We start from the raw sequence: 13,333 nt of genomic DNA, 5'->3' as shown, positions 1-13,333 counted from the left end.
ATGGGCCGCTGGGGCACAGAAGGGCCGGCCGGCGAGTTACGTGAGTTACAAGGTCATGCAAAGCTTTCCCCGGTCGAGGCAGGGCCATGAGAAGAAGCCGTGAGCGCTGCATGCGGGTGCTCAGGATTTCCTCCTGAGAGCCGTGCGGGGCACGGCTACTTCAGCTTCTGAGAGGGCACCTGGCAGCAGTCTTTGTGCTGCTGCTGGTCCGGCACGCAGGGCTTTTGTGGCTTCCCGTGGCAAGAGCCTCCGCCGCTCCCGCAAGAGGAGCCGCCGCCACCCCCGCATGAGGAGCCACCGCTGCTCCCGCACGAGGATCCGCCGCCGCTCCCACAAGAGGAGCCGCCGCCGCCCCCGCACGAGGAGCCCCCGCTGTGGCAGGAGTCTTGCTTGGGGCACTGGTCTTTCTCCTGGCGGGAGCACATCTTGCTGCAGCTGGGGGACCTGGAAGAGAGAGACGGAGGTTGGGAGCAGCAGGCACTGGGCAATCTGGGAGCCCCTTTTGTTTCTAAAGCCCCCGTGGTTGGCTGCTGAAGGCTGGGTAGCCGAGCCCCGTCCGCGCTGACCTGCTGGGGGCCCAGCGAGTGCTGCCACATCAGACCTGTGCCCTGCTTCTGGCCTCCCGCTGTGTGCCACGGCTCCCGGCCAGTGCCCACGTGAGCCTGGCCTTCCTGCAGCACATGGCAGCAGCCTGGGTCGGGCTGTTTCTGGCGGGGACTTACTAGCCTGACCCTGGGCCACTTTTCAGAGGAGAACCCTGCTCCGACCAAGCCCAGCCACATCAACCCTCCACCAGCAACTCTGACAACAGCCCCGAAGGCCCCTGCAGACACTTGATTACGGTGCCTCCTTGCCCAAAGACAGAGCCTGTTTTCCAACAGAGTCTGGGCACGTGAGCAATGGGGTCCGAATTCAGGGAACGACCCCTATCCCAGACATCATGTGGGTATAGGCTTAAGTTTTAGCACATGCCCAACCCTCTCCACCCCCTGGCCACCAAGGAGAGTTAAGGATGAGCCCAAAGTTACGCATGGTCCTTTCCAGATCCAGCACCTCGAATCGTTCATTCTCCGACCCCCACTGAACTCAGTGGCGACGGCGCAGGACCAGATCCCAGAGGAAGCAGAAATTGGCCATCGTCAGACTTACCTGAGTGCCGAGAAGAACTGCTGAAGAGAAGCAGAGAGGAGTGTGTGCCGATCGCTGGGACCGCAGCCCTTTTATACGCTTCCCAAGGCCTCTTCCCCAAAGATGGAACACCTCCTTGGCATGACAAGCTCCTCAGCTAATCGCCAGGGATTGCTCTAACTCCTCCTGGCTTGCATTGTTCGCATGACTCACTCCCTCTGCAGATCCGTATCTCTCCTTTGTGCCTGCTGGTGTTCCTCTGCCATACAAGAATCTAATTGGCCTCCTCTGCACTTCACTGAGATGGGAAAAATGTGGGTGGCTTGGAGTTCCCAAAGCCTCAGTAGGTGGGGTTTTGTTTGGCTAAAGCTGGGCCATAGTTCTCGATCCTTGGGCTCAGGACTATGGTGGGATTACAAGTCAATGGGACTTGGAGGCCTACATTTGCTAAGCCATTTGGGGCACGCCTATGCTGTATCTAGGCTGGGATTTCCCAGCCCAGGTGAACAGACTAGGGGTAGGCCTGCTGGAGGGTTCACACTAGCAGACAGTGCCCACCCAAGCTCAGTTCCAGGCGACCGGGTGGGCTTGAAAACTTGAGACCCTCATAGCCTCTGGACCAGCGTACTAAGGAACTTAGGTGCCTGAAGATTCAGACAGACACCAAATGGGAGTCACAGGAGAGCCTGAGTTGGTGAAGTGTCTAGAAAAGCTTTTGGGAACCCAACTGGGTTCCCGTTTTGCATCTTCAGCCCCAAGTTTGGCTAGTTGTCTTTGGTGGGGTTGCCTCAGGAAAGGGGCTGAAGCAGTCTGAAGAGGAAAAACAAGCACCGCTTTCCTCCAAGGATCGGTTTGTGGGGATGCTCCCTTCATCCAAGTTTGCAAAAAGTGGAAGAAAAGAAACAAGAGAAAGTTTTCATCAATCTTTTTTTTTTTCCCTCAGTCTTTAGTTCTCGATTGTGGGTCCGCAAAATACGTAAAGTCAACTCTGAACTTGCTGCACCTGAGCGATCCCCACCAGACCATTATTCGTTGTGAGTGTTTGGGTGGCCAACATATAATCACAAAAGTATTGACGAGACCCACATTTTCAGGCAGTTTAGCACAGTTTTCTGAACGTTGACAGCCGAAACGGCTTCATTTGGTCTTTATTATAGCCTCATTCTCCACTTTAGAAATGTTCAGTCATCTGCAGGTGGAACCTCTCTAGTCCGGCACCTCAGGACCTGGCTGGCGTCCAACCAGAGAGTTCGCCGGACCGCGGGAGGTCCATATTGTCTAGAGGCATTGCCAACACGGCCACACTTACTGGGCTCTTGGAAGACATTTAGGGGTCAATTAGTGGGGTGCTCCCAGCCCACCACCACCCACTTTCTCCATTTCATCAGCCTGCTACTGCCTGCCTGCTGAGGGGCTCGCGAGCTGCCTGGAGCAGGCCTGTCTTTGGTACGTCCCCACTCGGGCCTAGTGCGACGGGGGCCTTGGTCTGCCAGGGGCTGCCGCAACAGCAGTACCGTAGAATACTAAGAGCATTGGTGTGGCAATCCCGCCTCCCCAGGGCGAGGGTTGCCTGTTGCACCTCCCTGATGATAGTACCAGGAAAGAGGCCAAATATGCTGATGACTGAGCCGATGTGGAAACTATTCCACCGTGCAGTGGGCATGGACTGAGAGTTGCATGTTTCCTGGGCCCGGAGCCAAGCCATTGGTGGTAATCAGCATGCATCGGGTCTCATGACTCCACATCATCCCACTGCCAGGCCCTCACTGAGAAATCTCCTCTGCAAGGGCTGCTGATCGAGATCACGGGATGAGTGTCTCTTAAACCCTCTCATTAGATCCCAGTAATCCCTCCGCCATCTCCTCCAGCCGGTTCTGGTTGTGATAGCAAACAGATGACACATGGGCGTCTGTGGGTGGGTTTGCCATGAGGAGTGAATCAGTCCCTTGCAGCCGCCTGCATGCAGACCTGCCCCTTTGAGCCGCTTGGAACTAATCCTTGTTGCCGTGCCTGGGTGCAAAGATAAGATAAGAAAGGCCAGAGTGGGTCAGACCAAAGGTCCATCTAGCCCAGTGTCCTGTGTTCTGGTAGTGGCCAATGCCAGATGCCCCAGAGGGAATGAACAGAACAGAGAATCATCAAGTGATCCCTCCCCTGTCACCGATTCCCAGCTTCTGACAGGCTAGGAACACCATCCCTGCCCATCCTGACCAATAGATTCACAGAGGTTAGGTCCATCAATGGGTATCTAGCTCTTTTTTGAATCCTGTTAAAGTCCTGGTCTTCACAACATCCTCAGGCAAGGAGTTCCACAGGTTGACTGTGTGCTGAGTGATGAAAAACTTCCTTTTGCTTGTTTTATACCTGCTGATTATTCATTTCATTTGGTGACCGCTAGTTCTTATGTTATGGGAACAAGTAAATAACTTTTCCTTATGGCAGAGGTTCAGTCAGACAGATATTACGGACACGCTCCATAGCTTTGCAATGATTGCATCAAACTTATGGAAGCTGCATCTTTGGGAGGCAGTGACTGGGTTCCAGCTCCATGCAGAAGGGTTACCCAGTGCCCACTGGGAACTAAAATCGGTGGGGAGTCATTATTAGAGCTGGGGGCATCCCCAGGGAACAATTGCACAGACTACATCAGAATGATTTCAAAAGATTTCAGGAGACAAAGAAAGAGTTTGGGCAGAAAGGGCCAACCTGAACTGTACAACCCACTTTGATCCCAAATGTGATGTGAGATTATAAGCAAGAGGGTAAAATTCAGCTGCAAGGTTAGACGTGATGAGCCCAATCGACTTAGCTTAAGAAAGAGACAGTTAAGGGGGGACTTCTTTACAGTCAGTAAGTAGCAGTGTGGGGAATAAATATTGAATACCTGGCTCTTCAGTCTGGCAGAGGAAGGTCAGGCATGGCCCAGTAGTTCTAAGTGGAAGCTAGACACAGTCAGACTGCACATAAGGTGGAAATGTTGGACATGAGGGTGAATAACTAGTGGAACAGTTTCACAAGAGTTGTAGTAGATTCTCCACCGGTTGCCCTTTTAAAATCAACCGTGGATGCTCTCAGAAAAGATCTTCTTGGGGATTATTTTGGAGAAGCTCTATGGTTTCTACCACAAGAAGTCCTGGGGCACTTTGCTAGATTTATTTGGGGCATAAACTTTCATGGCTAAAAACCACTTTGTCAGATGCATGGAGCAGAAATGGACAGTGGTAGGGATATATATAGATATAGAATACTAGGACTGGAAGGGACCTCGAGAGGTCATTGAGTCCAGTCCCCTGCCTTCACGGCAGGACCAAATACTGTGGACCATCCCTGATAGACATTTATCTAACCCGCTCTTAAATATCTCCAGTGATGGAGATTCCACAACCTCCCTGGGCAATTTATTCCAGTGTTTGACCACTCTGACAGGCAGGAAGTTTTTCCTAATGTCCAACCTAAACCCCCCTTGCTGCAGTTTAACCCCCTTGCTTCTTGTTCTATCTTCAGAGGCCAGGAAGAACAATTTTTCTCCCTCCTTCTTGTGACACTCTTTTAGGGTACGTCTACACTTGCTCCCTAGTTCGAGCTAGGGATGTAAATGTAGCCAACCAAAATTGCTAATGAAGTGGGGATTTAAATATCCCGCGCTTAATTAGATAATCTCGCCTGCGCATTATTCCGCTCAACAGTTGATTCAAACCAGGAAGTGCACTCTAGGACGCGTTAGTTCAAATCAAACCCCTTGGTTCGAGCTAACGTTATTCCTCATTTTTTGCTTGAACTAGGGAGCAAGTGTAGACGTACCCTTAGATACCTGAAAATCGCTATCATGTCCTCTCTGTCTTCTCTTATCCAAACTAAACAAACCGGCTGTGTCTAGACTGGCAAGTTTTTCCGCAAAATCATCTGCTTTTGCGGAAAAACTTGCCAGCTGTCTACACTGGCCGCTTGAATTTCCGGAAACGCACTGACGATCTCATGTAAGATCATCAGTGCTTTTCCGGAAATACTATGCTGCTCCCGTTCAGGCAAAAGTCTTTTTCTGAAAGACTTTTGCGCAAAAGGGCCAGTGTAGACAGCACAATCTAGACGTGCTTTTCCGGAAATGCTTTTAATGGAAAAGTTTTCCGTTAAAAACATTTTCGGAAAATCATGCCAGTGTAGACGTAGCCACCCAGTTCTTTCAGTCTTCCCTCACAGCTCATGTTCTCTAGACTTTTAATAATTCTTGTTGCTCTTCTCTGGACCTCCTCCAATTTCTCCACATCTTTCCTGCAATGCGGTGCCCAGAACTGGACACAATACTCCAAGTGAGGCCTAATCAGCGCAGAGTAGAGCGGAAGAATGACTCCTCAGGTCTTGCTCACAACACTTCTGTTAATTCAGCCCAGAATCTGGTTTGCTTTCGTTGTGAGTGTCCCACTGCTGACTCATATTTAGCTTCTGGTGCACTCTGACCCCTAGATCCCTTTCTGCCGTACTCCTTCCTAGACAGTCACTTTCCATTCTGTATGTGTGACATGGATTGTTCCTTCCTAAGTGGAGCACTTTGCATTTGTCCTTATTAAATTTCATCCTGTTTACCTCAGTTTGTCCAGATCATTTTGAATTATGACCCTATCCTCCAAAGCAGTTGCATTTGCATATCAAAAGAAGGGAGTTACTTATCAAGTGTACGACCAGTGTGAACGAGGCCAGTTCAGTTAGGGCGGCTGTGTCTCACTCACAGCAGTAGATGGGGAGGTATGACTGCCCAGAGAGGGGAAACTGCCTTTGTAGGGAGAGAACCATTCTAAGTCCGTATTCACTCCTAATGTGATCGTGTTACCTTAGCTGATGGGTCACAGCTCTGCTGTTTCTCTTTGGAGTCTCGTTTTGAAGTTTTTTCCCTAACAGGATGGTTACTTTTAATCAGTTACTGAGGGTCCAGGGAGGTTAAAGTGCCTGTTACCTCTCTTGATGTCTTGAATGTCCTGTAATGAGGGGAAATTAAAAACGAATGTGATCATTAAAGGCTCCCTGTTAAAATCCTGCAGGTTCAGGTTTCCCTGAATCCAGATCTGTCATCTTGTCTGGGGGGATAAGGATCTGGGGGGCCAGCCCTGGCATCCAGCTGCCCTGCTGACCTGGCACCATGTTGGGAGGGGGGGGGGGAAGTAAGGGTCCAGGCTTGTCTACAGTGGCCCCCTCCGGTCTGCAGCTGGTCTGGGGGAGGTTTGGCTCTGGGAGGAGCCCCACCTGTCCTGCATCCTGGTGTGCGTGTGTGTGTGTGTGAGTCTGTTTGGCAGGGTCTCTCTGTGGGTCTTGATCGGAGGATGTGAACGTGGATGTGGGCTGTTGCTACAGAGTTCGTGCTCAGAGCTTTTATACCCGCTGGTATCTGGGCAGATTAGTGGTCACCCGACCAAGCCCTTTTCCCGCCTTTTTGCCAGTAACCTTAATATCACTGCAAAACAACCAAGTGGGCACCAATATACCTCACATGTTGTAAATACATGAGTATCAGGCTGAAGTCGTACCCAGTTTAAATTGGAGTGTTTCCCAGCTGTGAGGTTTGTCTCCAAATTCAAATTTACACATTTTTGTGATACTGTTGCAAAAAAAAAGCAAACATGATTCTGGACTGCGTGAACAGGAGTGTGGTGAGCAGCACACGAGAAGTCATTCTCCTGCTTTACTCTGCCCTGATCAGGACTCAGCTGGAGTATTGTGTCCAGTTCTGGGCACCACATTTCAGGAAAGATGTGGAGAGACTGGAGAAGGTCCTGAGAAGAGCAACAAAAATGATTAAAGGTCTAAAAAACATGACCTCTGAGGGAAGACTGAAGGAACTGGGCTTGTTTAGTTTGGAAAGGAGAAGACTGAGAGGGGACATGCTAGCAGCTTTCAAGCACTTGAAAGGGTGTTACAAGGAGGAGGGAGAAACATTGTTCTCCTTGGCCTCTGAGGACAGGACAAGAAGCAAGGGGCTTAAACTGCAGCAAGGGAGGTTTTGGTTGGACATTAGGAAAAACTTCCTGCCTGTCAGGGGAATTAAACACTGGAATAAGTTGCCTAGGGGGGTTGTGGAATCTCCATCGCTGGAGATATTGAAGAGCAGGTTGGACAGACACCTGTCAGGGATGGGCTAGATGGTGCTTGGTTCTGCCATGAGGGCAGGGGACTGGACTCGATGCCTCTTGAGGTCTCTTCCAGTTCTAATGTTCGATGATTCTATGATTACCCAGGAAGCTGGATTTGGATTGCTAATATTTTCATGCCCAATTTTAGTGCCTATTTGTACCTTCTTTAAGGGATTCTCATAGTTCAGTTGAGCGAGAAGTAAAGCTCTTTGCTTCCTGAGGAAATACCTTGTGTTTTTCCATCGGTGATTGCAGTGGAGCTGGTGGAAAACCAGAATTCCCATCTCACAGGGAATTCAAGATTTTTGAAATCGTGTTTGGTCCCAAACTGGGACAAAAGGAAGTTTTGGAAAATGAAATATTCAGAAATATTTTGTATGTTGCAGCCTGACATTTTGTTTCAGTTAAGGTCACATTTTGTATTATAATTGGTATTATATGATGTGGTTGGTAATTTTCCATAGAAAAGTTCACCAAATGCCTGTACAAAGTTTTGACTGAATGGAATCAGCGTTTTTCTAATGCAAACCCATTCTACGGGGAAACTTTTGACCTATTATGACATGAGCATCATTTAAAAGACACAAACTCTACCACCGATTGTTTGGTGAGGCTTTTGGAAAAGGCTCAGGGTGAAGCACTTAGACAACAGAGATGTGAAAGAGGATTCTGCATGAGGTTTGGCTGGCGGAGATTTAAATGTCTTAAGGCCATTCCAGCCTCGGAAAACACATCTCATTAGTTATTTAAATTGAAATGACTACAAATAAATACATGACCACTGATGGGGATTGCATGTCAGCATGCCCCACATCCAGCCTTCCGTCTGACCCACAGAGGACAAAAGTCTGCTACTGCCACTCGCTAGGGGATGGGGTAGGAATCAAGGTCTAACAGCGAGGGTACTGATTTGGAGTTAAGGCCACGAGGGTTCAGTTACTTGCTCTGCCTAATTGACTTTGGGTGATTCCCAGTCATAGAATCACAGAATGGTAGAACTGGAAGGGACCTTGAGAGGCCATCGAGTCCAGTCCTCTGCCCTCACTGTCTAATCTGTGACTCAGTTTCCCACTGATGAAAGAGTCATGCTCAGATACTACGGTAATGAAGTCATTATGTGTAAGCAGAGGGAGGCGACTTTAACTCAGCCTGTTAAAGAACCCGCTCTCATTGTGGAAGGTTTCTGGTCCACACCCTTTGGGGAATGACCAAACACTAGCTGCCGGGCAAATCTCAGGAGAATCCGAAATGCTGCATTTCTTTCATCAAGCTAGAATTTGGCTGACAGTCCCTGTCTTTGCTACCTATACATTAGGTAGGCCTGATCTGAATTTGTAAAACTGCCTCGTGGGCAATGAGGTGTAACAGTTAATCCAAACTAAGGACTTAGTTCAGATTAACTTCTAATTGCCGCGTGTAGCCGCGGGCAGTCAGTTCAAACTAAAGGGATTTAAAAATGGCGCCCACCCGGGAACATGCAAATGAAGCCAGAGATATTTAAATCCCACGGAGTAGCTAGTTCGGATTAGGCTTCCTAATCCAAACTAGCTGTACTCCTCGTGGAATCCGTAGCCAGCAATACGGATAGCCCTGGCCCCAGTGGTCTCATGGAGGAGAGCCGTCCCTGCTCTCAGATCCTCAGAGCAATGCTTCAGCATGAAGATTTTCTTACCCTTATAAGCCATGGGGTGGGGGATATGTCTTATGAGACCTAGTTCAGATCCTCTTGCTCTGCCAGAGACTGATTGAGTGATCTCCAGCAACGCAATTCCTCTTTCTGTGCTTCGGGTGCTCGTATCGAAAACCGTTCTCCCTCCTACCCGTTCTTTGTCTTGTTCTTTGAAATGGTTAGCTATTTGGGGTATGGGCTGCTCTCTTCCCACAGTGAATTTAAAGGAGGCTGGACATTTCCCATGAAAGCCAGTTTTGGATGGTGTCATAATCAGGAGTGCTGACCAGCACCCGGTGACTAAGGGCTTAACTAATGTCTATCGTGCCTAGCAGGTATCGGGTGGTCAGCCAATAACAATGGAGGTAGGAAGTTCAAACTGGAAGAGAGGGGTTTTTCTCTCTCCTGTGTTTGAGGGGCAGAGCAGTTTCTTCCAAGTACTGAGGGAGATGGGAAACACTTCTCTCTTCAAAAATGGACTTCTTACAAGGTGTAAGTAGGGAAAAGTTTAGCTAGTCCATCAGGATTTGTTTTCCTTGTTTGGGAATTTGGAAATAATGTCTGAGCTGTTAATTGTGTTTTTTTTCTTTGTAACTAAGTATAGCCCAGGGGGTTCCCCTGGGTATCTAGACCAATTGGTGACTCTTTCCATCTAGCCACTTTACTATGCTTGCAAATGTAGTTTTGTGTTGATAATAAAAGTTTGTTTCTTTTTTCTAATTAGCCAGTATTGGTTGGTCTTTGTGTCCTGGAAGGTCTGTCTGTGTGGATCTGCAGGCCTGACTGAGGGGCTGGCTACCACAGACTGCAGCTTGTTTTGCTCTTTTCTTTTTTCAATCTCTTTTGGGGAAAAAGAGCTTGGGGTATGCTGGGGTTGGTATCAAGTGTCCACCTGTTTGTGGCTTCAAAAGAACTTGATGGTGGTAGCGAATTCCCCGAAATCTGGGTATTAAGATTTTGGGGGGAAGTTTTTGTACCAGAGTGTGTAGAGGCAAGGTTTTGGAGTGCTCTTGCGGGCTCCCATGTCTGCATTCGTTGTTCCAGAGTGGGGAACAGCCTGGACAGATGGAAAACGGGGTTTTGGATAAAAATGCATTTCCCCCCACATGGCATGTTTGCTTTCTGCGGGATAGGTCAGTGTTCTTGGAAATGTTTCAGGCTTTGACCAAAATGGGAGCATTTCAGTGTGGAAATGCTGCCTCGGTGCCTCATGGGACTTGTAGTGTGCATCTTGTGTCCATTATCCTCAGAGGGCTGGGCTCCTGGTTATGCCTAATTTCCCAGGCTGCACCGAAGCCATTCACCTGCCTCTCCTTGATACGAATGGAGACAGGAGCATCATGGGTGAAGCAGTCAGACCAGGCAGACCAGCCCATGGAGGAGAATTGGAGGCAAACCGACTACAGTTCCAATGGGGCATGGTGGTAGCATTTCTGAATTTCTTATGGATGCTACACAGCAGTAAGACTTTGGGGAGACATGTAAAAGGAAATATTTATTTATCTAACCCTGCAGCTGGTCTTCACTGCACAGCGATTTGACCCTGCAGTGATCGATCCGTCAATTTATCCTGTCTGTTTAGACATGATAAATCAACCTCCGAGTACTCTCCTGTCGACTCCGCCACTCCACCCGTGAAGTAGAGGGAAGAGAAGCTCCTGCTGCCCTTGCAGCATGGAAGACGCGGCATCGCTGAAGCTGTGTGTCTTAGACAGTAGTATAAACCCCCACCCCATCGATCTATCACCTCAGCATCTGGGGGCCTCTGTGTACAATCAATAAGCATGTCCCTCATGGATGTCCCAGAGAGCTGTCTCCCCGGTTGTGGGTGAGGAATGGTTTTGGCTCTCTTGAACGGTGCATGTTTTCCCTTTTGGGGGGTGGAATCTGGAAGGTGGAAGATGGGTTTCCAACTGACAGACACGCAAGGGAGCCTTCAAGTGGGTGTATGGGGACAAGCGAGGGGCAGTTAAAGAAACACCAGCACCACGGAATGCTCATGAATTCTGCATTTTAATGTCTCCCAGGCACAGGGACAGACAGAAGCAAGAAACTGAGGGATCGGTTTGGGGCAGCGTCGAGGTTTCTCACAGGCGCCGACAGCTCCCCAGCAATACAAGGTCAAGCGAGAAGTGCGGAAAGGCTTTGCCAAGGCTGATCGTTAGCGAGGACATGCAGAGCATTGCAAATTCAAGGTGCACTCGGGAGACGAGGCAGGGAGCAGGGGTTTGCCATCCTGGGCTCCCCCCGCATCCGTGCTGGGCCCTGCTACTTCAGCTTCTTACAGGGCACATTGCAGACCTTCTGCTGCTGCTGCGGCTGCTGCTGCTGGCAGGGCTGCTGTGGTTTCCCATGGCAAGATCCCCCGCCGTGGCAAGAGGAGCCTCCACCATGGCAAGAGGAGCCTCCGCTGTGGCAAGAGGAGCCTCCGCCCTGGCAAGAGGAGCCTCCACTGTGGCAAGAGGAGCCTCCACCATGGCAAGAGGAGCCTCCGCTGCTGTGGCAAGAAGACCCTCCGCTTCCGTGGCAAGAGGAGCCACTGCTGAGGCAGCTGTCCGAGCTGTGGCAGTGATCACCACCCTGACGGGAACACATCTTTGTGCAGGTTGGGGAATTCTGAAAGACAGAGAGAGGCATCCTTCACCGCATGTGGATACGAGAGGAACCTGTGTGGGGGCCCCACTTCCTTCCCCTGCAGAGTGCACAGGAAATACCTTCACAGAATGTGGACTGGAAAAGCCAGGAGGCTTTTGAGCCTGCAAGCTCGGATCCCCAGAGCGGGGATGTTAAATATCCGTTAATGGAATAGTTGAGTAACCTCATGAATTCTTATTGGCTACTTGAGTAGTCTATAGTCCCTGGGGGCGGGGCCGGCAGCCAGTGCAATCTCTCCCCACTCCCGAGGAGCCCCTCCTACTCCATGCTGCTGCCTCTGTATCACAGGCAGCAGCGCAGGGTGCCTGGGGGGAGCTGGTCCATGAGGGGAGCCAGTTTAAAACCCAGATCCCCTTGAGGTCTGGCTGCCTCTGATAAAGAGGCAGCAGTGCGGGATGGCTGCAGCCTGTCTAGGGGACGCCCGAGCTCCCGGACCCGGCGCGAGCCAGAACTGAACCGGGCTGCCTGCCCGCCTGGCTCTTAATACACTTTAAATGCAGAGCTGCAGCGGGGGAACCCAGACCCGGCACAAGCCAGGACTGAGCCAGGCTGCTGGCCAACCTGCTAAAATATGAATTGGCTGAGGGAAGGGGGAGATGCGTACATCAACAGCATTAGTCTACAGCAATGGTCCCCAACCTTTTGGGGCTGCCAGGCCAGGCGGGGGCGGGGCTGTGCATGCGCCGCATTCCCGGGGGCAGCACTGTGCATGTGCCATGCGCCCGGAGTGGGGGCTGCGCATGTGCCAGGTGCCTGGCACCCGGGGCGCAAGAATGGTTCAGGCTGGCCCTGGTCGCTAGGCGGGCACACATAAATGCCCCGGCAGCACCGGGTTGGGGACCATTGGTCTACAGCATTAACTTACATGCTTCTGCTGCTTGGTAAATCAGTTAATCAACTGCACTGTTACATCCCCACCCCGAAAAGGAGATAAGACATTGTTTAGGAACCTCCCATCCCCTCTTCTCCATCCTCTCCTGTCGCAGATAGATAACTAGAGACTGCTAGTCCTGCAACTTTTCTCTGCATCCTGCAGCGCCGGAGCACACCCTGCTGCCCCTGCTGCAGCACCGCTGAGTTGAGCCGATCCCCCACAAGGAATGGCCCAGATTGGAAGTGGGAAGGCTCACGCATTGAATGAGAAGCTGGTGTGGACACTGACAGTCCAGAGCCCGATTCAGTGCACCAGATGCGCAGCTGGTCGCTCTATGAACATATGTCCCCTCCCCCATATTGTTCTAGTTATCATATTTCTTTATTTTGTGCCCTGGATTATGGCCGAGGTTCTACCTCATGAACTAAATCTCCACTCTGTCTTCTAGGTTTGCAAAGCACCTGCAAAGACAGCCCCTACCCTGGGCAGCATGCAATCTAAGCAGAAGTCAGCAGACAGAGAATTGCTAGTATAAGTTAGCAGTGCAAAATCCTGGTCAGAAGGGCATGCTTCTAGCTGAAACGACAAGTCCCATTATTTCCCATGACTAGCCAAAGAGAATCAACCTTGCTGGACTTACCCTATTCACCAGGAACGTGCCAGGAGAACGGAAGTGAAGTGGATGAGGAAGACCGGGGTCCCAGACCTTTTATATTCTACCTCGTTGAGCTTTCTGGAAACGAGGCACTTCCTGATCACGGTGACTTTTTTGTTTATCATCTCAAGCCCGCGCTAATTACCCAAAATGTTGCTTTGCTGGATTGACTCATGGTTTTATTAGTAGCTCATTATCGCTTTGGTATGCCCTCCATTTTTCACATTGTTCTC

The sequence above is a fragment of the Pelodiscus sinensis genome, chromosome 22 (assembly GCF_052426305.1).
Source record: "Pelodiscus sinensis isolate ZL-2025 chromosome 22, ASM5242630v1, whole genome shotgun sequence".
In the NCBI taxonomy this organism is placed as follows: Eukaryota; Metazoa; Chordata; order Testudines; family Trionychidae; genus Pelodiscus; species Pelodiscus sinensis.
Note: the sequence above shows the minus strand (reverse complement) of the source record.